Genomic DNA, 9037 nt, shown 5'->3' with positions numbered 1-9037 from the left:
GGAGCATCCAGAGGCAGTAAAGCCACTGCTTGGATGGCAGAAATGTCAGAACCTAGAGTCATTTGTGCGTGGCCCTTCAAAACAGGTCAAAGCCAGGAGGTCATAGGAAGATAGTTTGGAAGCATGCCTAATGTTCATGACTACCTTGTAAGGGACAAGAACTTGCCAGTCCTCTGTGATAGTGAAAAGCTAATGTTATAAAATGTGGGGGATAGTTTAAATCTCAACCCCTTTATGTACCAAAAGCTCTAATTAGCAGTAATATTGAAATATTGAGCTGACACCAGCTACATGAAATTCATCTGCTCAGGAAAAAGTTTGTAAACCTGAGAGTGTGTTTCTATTGATATCTGTCTAAAGGCCTGCAAAGGTAACTTAAGCATCTTAGGCATTGTTGGGATCATTAGAGGTCACATTCCTAAGCCATCTAGGAAGATGCTTTTGCAAACTAGAGTGCTAAACAAGCTACACTGCTGTAGCCAGAGAAAAGGTCTGTGCAGTTGTCAAAAGTTAAAATATTGTTCTTAATGACATCTAACCCTGATGGCCTCTTTGTAAAATAGGCTAAGGTTATAAGCTCCTGGCTAGGTAAGATCAATGCCCCTAAAGTCAGCTTGAAGAAGTTACAGAAAATGGACCTTCGCCCTTCTACCCCCAATTTAAGATCAAGGGTCCAGAGTCAGTTTTGGAAAAATGAGGCAAGATAGATAAAAAAAAAAGGCACAAAGAATAGTGTTAACTGTTGTAGGTGTTCAAGGTGTGAAGACTGCATCTGTCAGAGATGGCTACAAGACTAAGCCTTCTGAGCCTTCTGTGTCTATTTTACAAAAATATCTGGTTAGTAAAAAAAAAAAAAAAAAAAAAGAGTTGTGATTTTGGTAAATTGTCCTGGGCTATTGTTTAAAGATCTTAAAAACCAGCAGGATCAAAGCCTGCCAAGCCTATGCAATGTATCCTTAACCAGTCTCTGTAGGAATTTACAGCCCAGCATGAGGTGTGACAGTCCCTTGGAGCCACTGAGAGACCCTGCTGTTGCTGCTGCTGCTGCTGCTGCATACCCTAATGGGTAAAGTTCAACGATGGCCTGACAGCCACCTGGAGAAACTCCTGCCTGATTCCATCACCTGAGTCGGCTTCCTGGTTGACTGCTGCTAAATCTAAGATATTGTGGGACATTCTTTTGGGTGATATCCAGAAACCCTCTATTCCCACAGTGGATACTGGGGACAAGAATATCACTGGCTTGCTTGCCTTAGGCACTTCAGTGCATAGTGACTGGAAATCCACTCTATGGTCACAGCCTAGTTTGGCTCTGGTATGGTAATAACCTGAGTGTGTTATCAGTGGAGGTAATACTCTTAGCCTTAAAATCTAGCAAGCTTCTGCATCACAGTGGTGCCTTAAGGCTGTTCTAAGATAAAGGTTCCACAAGCCAAAGGAAAATTGGGCAGTTTTAAACTACAGCCACGAAAATGCTCAAAAAATCGTAAAAAAAGAGGGTAGTAAAGAAAGCCTTGAAAAAAAAATGTAAGGGGCTCTGGTACTGTTATTTTTGTTACAATCGGACCTTGTATACTCAACAGACTGGTGTCTTTTGTAAAAGAAAAAGATCAGCGCAGTCCTTCTATTAGTTCTGAGATCCAAATACCAAGCATTGAGAACAACTGACACCCCACAAGATAATATAGAGACACCCCTACGACTGAGATAAGAACCCCCTAAATTTTAAGATTAAAATTAGCCCAAAGAAAAATGGGGGAATAAAAAATTAAAAATTAGAGTTACATTTTACAATTGCTAACTGCTGGTTTTGCTTCTGTAAACTTGTTTGCGCTAGCACTGACCCTTCCCCTCCCTGGAGATATATAAAAAGTTTCAGAGTCTAGATGTTGGCCCTGGGACAAGCTCTGTAGTCGTAATTAAAGGGCTAACAAGTAAATTCCCCAAATGGCTAAATGGGACCCAAGATAAGAAACAAGGAGTATGTTCCTCCGCATTCCTGTGTAAAAACTCCCGATTTAGGGGGCTCAAGATAAGGGCCATTTGATGAGCCCAGCAGACTAGGCCAAGTGTTAATCACAAGCCTGTAACACTGTAGATTCCCTAACCCTTACCTCCCAGAGTGACTACCTCAGTTTGATCATCCGCGCTAATTGTTTTATTGCAAAGAGTGTTATAAACTTCCCCAGGTAGTATGACATTGATGTTGGGATATCCTCCTTTTCCCTGTGCAACAATGTTATTAATGTTTCTGCCTCCCTATACTCACAACAGAGCCAGGTTTTTGTTTGTGGCAATAATATGGCCTACACTGTACTTCCACAAAATTGGACAGGGCTCTGTATTCCAGCTATTTTGCTCCCAGACATTGACTTGATTTCCGGAGATGAGCCAGTACCCATTCCTGCCTTTGATTATTTTGTTCCCTGACATAAAAGGGTGGTACAATTTATTCCCCTACTGATAGGACTTGGAGTGGCTGGTACTTTAGGCACTGGGACTGCAGGATTAGCCACTGCTGTCTCCTCATACTCCAAGCTTTCACAACAATTAGCTGATGATATTACTAAAGTTTATCAGTCTGTTAAAGATCTTCAGGATCAGTTAGATTCATTAGCTGAGGTGGCTTTACAAAATCGCAGAGGTTTAGATCTTTTAACTGCTGACAGAGGTGGCATTTGCTTAACTTTACAGGAAAAGTGCTGTTTTTATGCCAATAAGTCTGGCATTGTAAGAGATTGAGTTAGAAAACATCAGGAGGAGATTGAAAGACGGCGACATGAGTTTTTGAGCGCCCTATTTGGGCTGCTTGGGGGGGGACTTTTACCCTATGTTCTTCCCCTCCTGGGTCCCCTTGTTGGATTACTTTTGCTAATTTCCTTTGGCCCTTGGGCTTTTCAACGGCTAACTCAGTTTATTAAAAACCAGATCGATTTGACCCTTACCAAAACCGTTTCAGTACACTACCATTGAGTGGAAACCCAAGAACAGGCTGTTGAGGCAGAGCAAGGGCTCAGGTTCAGCGCCTCACGGTCCCGACCTCCCCCCCACCCCCCGGGCTAGCTAGAGAGTACTCAATGACGGGATTAGTATGGGGCCTGCGCTGGAGGCACAATGTACAGAGGTCGTCGAGACCTGCTCAACATGGCACGTTGCCAGAAGCAGGAGGCACCGCATATAGCCTAAGACAGTGGTTCTCTCAGCCGGGCCAAAAGTCAACTCTGGCCATTTTAATAAAAGGAGGGGGAATTGTTGGAGACCTGAAACCTGCCTGAGAATGCTCTGGCCTTTTTCAAACACCTGATTAAGCCATGACAAATAGCCGTTTTTGGAAATTCCAAGGTGTACATTTAGATTACTTCCTAAAACAGGCTGGGCCGGTCAATTACCGAAACCGGTGGACCAAAAAGACCCTGCCCTGACTTCACCGTAAAGAAATTTCCGTCCGCCCCTCCCTTCCATACAGTACTTCCCCTTCTTTCCTTATAAAAACCTAAGTTTCTTTGCCAATAAATGAGACCTTGACGCGACTCAGACTGACTCTGTTTTTCTTTATGCGCTTGGTCTCGATCCTCTCTCACCCCCCTTGGTTCTTTTAGGAGGTGCCCTCTCGGATCCCCCACCAAATTACCTGGCCTGCTGGACGGGTCAATCATGCTCGTTACACTTAGAACTTTGCATGTAGATCTTTTCCCAGGCCAGGACTATGCAGGAGGCTTTGCCCTCAAGACTCAGGCAGTGGGGTGCAGTTAGAAGCCCCCAGTCAGCCACATGACCACAAAGGTGGACAGTTGCTGCTAAGCTGTGAGGTTCAGTGGATAGCGGGTATCTCATGCATTTATGACTTCCGATGCTTTCAACTTATAGTGTGTTTATTGTAACAGTAAATCCATTTGTGAGCTAACCGAATATCCCCGTTCCCAAACTGCCTTATCTGTATCTGGAAATAACTCACTCATGTTTTCTCTTCCTACTCCTCTTCTGCTTCCTCTCTTTTCTACTTCTTCCTCTTCTTCTAATATTCCTCTTCCTTTCCTCCTCTTCTCCCTCCTTTCCATCTCTTCTTCCTCCTCCTCCTCCCTTTCTCCTCTTCCTCCTCCTCCTGCTGCTGCTTCTCCTCCTCCTCTTCCTCCTTCTTTTCCTTTCCTTCCTCCTCTTCCTCCTCCTCCTCCTTCTACTTCTCTTGCAGTGTAGGAGATTGAATTCAGGGTCTCATGTTTGCTGGGTAAGACCTCTATCACTTGAGCCACACCCCCAATTCCTTTTGCTTTTAGTTTCTTTTATTAGATAAGGTCTCTTCTTTTGCCCAGGCTGACTGTAGATCCTAATCCTACAACCTTCACCTGCCAAGTAGCTTGGATTACAGGCATGTGTCATGATACATGGTGAATTAGTGGGTTTTCTCATCCAGATCTTACCAATGAAGGCAGAAAGCATGTGTCTTCTTTTCCATAGTGGCCACGGCATGCAGCTGGTACCAGCAGTAACAAGAACTTAACAAATATTCATTAGACCATGACGAGACAAAAAACAGATTCAAAACACAAAAGATAAGGCTGTGATGAGCACTGGCCCAGTGGTGGTGGCCAGCTTACCCAGGATGAGGCTCTGAGGTCAAACCCAAGGCCTGTCCACACTGCTCTCATTCTGCTCCAAGGATTCTGTCATGTTTAGCTGATTGACCTTCCTCCTGGAACTAAAGCATACCATCCACATCCTCAACTGGAACCAACAAGAGCTGGAAATTAAGCTTAACTCTACACTCATTCAAGTTTCAAAGCCAAATTCTAGAAAGCTCTGATCTTTTTATTTTTTAAGTAGGTAGCCTGGATCTAGGCTTCTTTTCTACCTGAATATTTTAGAAGAGTTCAATAGATCAGTTCAACATTCATTTATCTTGGACTGTCATTTTTATCTATCTTTTATACAGGTTTATACAATTCAAAGGAATTATAATGCTCATATTATTTCCTCATTGGTTAATAAATCATTAAGAAGTTAGTTTGACGGGACTTTTTAAGATGGGGGGATCAACCTTTATTGAAGTTGTTAAAAGCAGATTTTCCTCTTAAACACTGAGGTAAGTTTTTATTCAGTTTTGTTTTGTTTTGTTTTGTTTTTACAGAGTGAAACCTAAATATACAAACACACCATTGCCTCCTAATTTCTATTGTTTGAAGTCTTTGATTAAATACAATTCCCTGTATAGCTTATCTGAGTTCCCACGGGTAGTACCTAAGATTGCATTGACCATTCAAAGCCATTCAGCAAGTAAGATATGAAAAGCCTGGGACACTTTTCAGCAAATAGTGAAAGAGCATTCAAAGTTTTGGTCCTCCACAGCCACAAAGAGATATAGGGTATACTTACAGAATGGCTGAGTCTACTCCCAGCAGGCTATACCCATCATGGTGGCCTTTCCTCCCACCTTGATAAAGATCTTTCACCTCACAAGTGGCTCCAGAACTCAGGTAATGAATCTTTGAAACGAAGTTGTTTGGAGACAATAACTATTATCTTCTAGGAGTCAACAAACTAGCTGTCAGCCAGCCTTACATTTGGATACTCGTGAAAAGACACAATATGACAGTTCACCAGTTTGTGTGATAAGAGGAAACTAACTTACAGCAAACAGTCCATGCCAGTTAAGAAGTCACTGGCACTATCAGACAGAGGGAGCAGAAGAGCCCAAATCATTGTCAATGATCAGTTTCCACTGTGCACTTTCTCACCCTCATTTTGCTCATGAGCTATAAACAGGGAAACTTCTGCAAGTGAACCAGTCAGCAACCATCCCAAAGCCTCAGAATGGAGGAGAAGAGAACTGATCTAATACATTCCAACAATAAATTCCTACATGTGTTACTCCAAACCCATGCCAAATCTATCCATTTCATGAGGGCATAATCTGTAAAAGATTTCCACGGTTGAATGTTTCAACTCAGTACTTTTGCTGCTCTGACACTGAGACTTGTCCCATTGTAACATAAGATGGCCATGTACAGAGAACAAGGTCTGGAGCTCAGGCCGCCTGGCCCTCCTCTGTTCACTACTCAGGGTTGAATCTTCTGTACCTTATTCTCTGAATCAGGAAATCAGGAGCGGAACCTCTCTTCTGAAGTTGTATTTAATCACATATATGCACACATGAACACATGCCAACACACACACACACACACACACACACACACACACACACACACACACACACTGCTCTAAAGAGTATGTACAGTTTGCCTACTTAAGAAATAATTCATAAACACTCTTGAATCCCCCAAAAGGAGTATAGTGAAGTATCCCCCAAATGAAAGGTACAAGGAAAGAAGTTTCTAGAAGCAAAAGAAGAGCCTATTGATTAAAAAATTTATGATCAAACTAAAGGGAAGGAACCAAGGACAGCCAGAAAGGAAACCCACAGTTCATAGAAAATGAAGAGTGTAAGCCACAGAATCAGAGAAGAGAATGTAGCAAAGGGCAGGGGGGTTGGCTGAGTGGTTGAAACTTCTAGAATGAAAGGTTCTGGACAGGAATGGAGCCTGGCATGGACTCAAGCTCCAGGCATACCCAGGCATTGGTGGAGATCCGGATTCCCTAGAGAAGACAATCTGGTTGGACATAACCCGTTGTTCTCTGAGAGAGAGAGAAGATCCAATATGAGCAGCGGTGCTCACCACAGTGACCCAGGGCCCAGTGGCAGGATGCCTGCCCCATGCCCTGACAATTCCCACCTAGGAGTGTGTCTGCCCTGCCTCGGGGCCAGTTCAGGCCTGCCATTGTACACAACAGCCCTTGTTTCCTCCTCTAACAAGCAGCTCAATATCCAACCTCCATGGGAACCTAGTCCTAGAGGCACACCTAGTCCTAGAGGCACAGGCACAATGGAGGGGAAGGCTGCCCAGGCAAGCATTTGGAAAGGAGCTGAGATCACAGCAGGCAAATCAGCCATGAGGGTGTGTCTGCAAGGAATCCTTAGCTGGGTTTTGGAAAGAGGCCAGTGCAGGTGGGCGGGGCACTTCCATAACCAATTTGAATATCTAATAAAGCTGCCTGTGGTGGATAGATGGCTTCTGATTTGACATCTGCAGCAGAATAAGGGGCTGCAAATTCAATGAATAGTCTCTGGTCAAAGAAACAAGGTCAAAAGCTTAAGTTTCTGTACTTCCAGTGGTTCCTTGTATCTCCAGTAAGTATACTAAATTAAAAGACATCCTAGAGTTTTCTCTCCTTCCCTTACCTCCTAAAGGCATTTGTGGTCCCTATGGAGTTTGCAACCTCCTGTAGGGCAGTCTACACTTCTCAAACTCCTTGCTTCAGCTGCAACATTTAGGCATCATGTCTATGATCCTAGGTACTCAGGGAACTCAGAACTGGAGGATCACCAATTGAGGAGGGAAGGGGAGAAGAGGGGAGAAGAGGGGAGGGAAGAAGAGGGGAGGGGGAGAATAAAGGAGAGGAGAGGAGGGGAGAAGAGGAGAGGAGAGGAAGGGAGGGAGAGGAGAGAAGGGGAGAGGAGAGGAGAGAGGAGAGGAAAAGAGAGGGGAGGGGGGGAAGGAAGGAAGGAAACCCTTATCTCTCTTCCTCGTTCTTCACAGGCTGAGTGGACATCTTTCTGTGGCCAGTGGGCCAGAGCACAAAGCCTCAGCAGTCCAAAGACTGGAGCACCTCTGGAGTTTTCAGCTCACTTTCCCAGAGCCTGCTGACCCCCACCCGCCCTGCTCCCGTCAGGTTCTGGGATGTCTTTTCTATTGCCAAGCCTTGTGAGATGTCCTGGATGGGTTACAGTAATGTCCATCTCCACATGAGCGATTTAGAAGACAAATGGAATCAGCAACTTAAGGCTTGCTTGGGGCTGCAGGTGAAAGGAAATATAAAGCATAATCATATCTGCAGAGAAAATAATTCCTATACATAGGAGGTTTAGACAAGAAGCTTGTTAGCCACAAGGAAAAGTGAACTTGGCAGCCCCAGAAGAGAGCCCCTGGCCTTCACCTTACAAAGGACTGCATACCTAGCAAAGACAAGGCAGGTAGGGGTCATACTTGACCCCGACATGCTGGCGTTGTCCCTATATTACTTAGGTGAGTACAAATTCAACATTGTGCCTCAGACCATGGCAACGAGGATTAAAATGAGCCATGAAGTGTCTGGCTCAAAATAAATCAAAATACAGGACACAGAAAGTGCTGGAAAGATGTTTCTTGCCCTTCCTCCTCCTCCTCTTCCTTTTAATCATAAGTAGAATTGTGCTGCGTATAATGAGAGAGACTTTGGTCAATGATGACCACGTGTGCAACACTGGCCCAGGAAGGAAATGCCATCCAATGGCAGCGCAGCATCTCAGTGTGTGTAAGTACCCGGATGGCCGCACACCAGAGGGCCTGGCACACAACACATCTCTCCACATCTGTGTGCACCACTGCATGGTACTTGGTGGTGCAGCTAAGTCACTGAAATTTAGAACTTGAAGGATTGTTTTTTGTCTGTCATGGGTCTTGAACTCTGGGCCTGGGCACTGTCCCTCAGCTCTTCAGCTCAAGGTGAGCACTTTACCACTTGAGCCACAGTACCACTTTTAGTTTTCTGGTGGTTTATTGGAGATACGAGTCTCATGGACTTTCCTCCCAGGCTGACTTTAAACTGCAATCCTCAGATTTCAACCTCCTGAGAAGCTAGGATGACAGGCATGAGCTACTGGCACCTAGCTTGGAAGGAATTTTTTTAAGTCAACTGTACTAAAATACTCACAAGGAAACTAAAACCAGTATTTATTTCATTTAGTCATTCATTTATTCATATATCCCAAAAGTATTGCCACACCCATAGCTCACACCTGTAATCCTAACTATTCAAGAGGCTGAGATCTGAGGATCATGGTTTGAAGGCAGCCCAGGCAGGAAAGCCCACACATGACTCAACTGGTAGAGCACCAGCCTTGAGAACAAAAAACAAACAAACAAACAAAAAACCAAGTGACAGAGTTCCCATGCTGAGTTCAAGCCCAAATACTGGCAAACAATGAATACTAAATTAGTGAACA

At 44.2% G+C, this 9037-nt stretch overlaps 1 long non-coding RNA gene across 1 annotated transcript; it reads left to right on the top strand.

Moving 5' to 3' along the window:
* Window positions 1-800: 800 nt before the first annotated feature.
* LOC138807669 (uncharacterized) lies at window positions 801-1526 on the top strand. The gene is made up of 2 exons (XR_011366231.1): window positions 801-837; window positions 965-1526. It is a non-coding gene; the product is annotated as an uncharacterized lncRNA (long non-coding RNA).
* The last annotated feature ends 7511 nt before the right edge of the window (window positions 1527-9037 follow it).

Source organism: Dipodomys merriami, unplaced genomic scaffold (genome assembly GCF_024711535.1).
Source record: "Dipodomys merriami isolate MVZ:Mamm:240054 unplaced genomic scaffold, mDipMer1.0.p SCAF_1018, whole genome shotgun sequence".
Classification (NCBI taxonomy): Eukaryota; Metazoa; Chordata; class Mammalia; order Rodentia; family Heteromyidae; genus Dipodomys; species Dipodomys merriami.
Note: the sequence above shows the minus strand (reverse complement) of the source record. Positions and strands in the feature narration are given on the sequence as shown.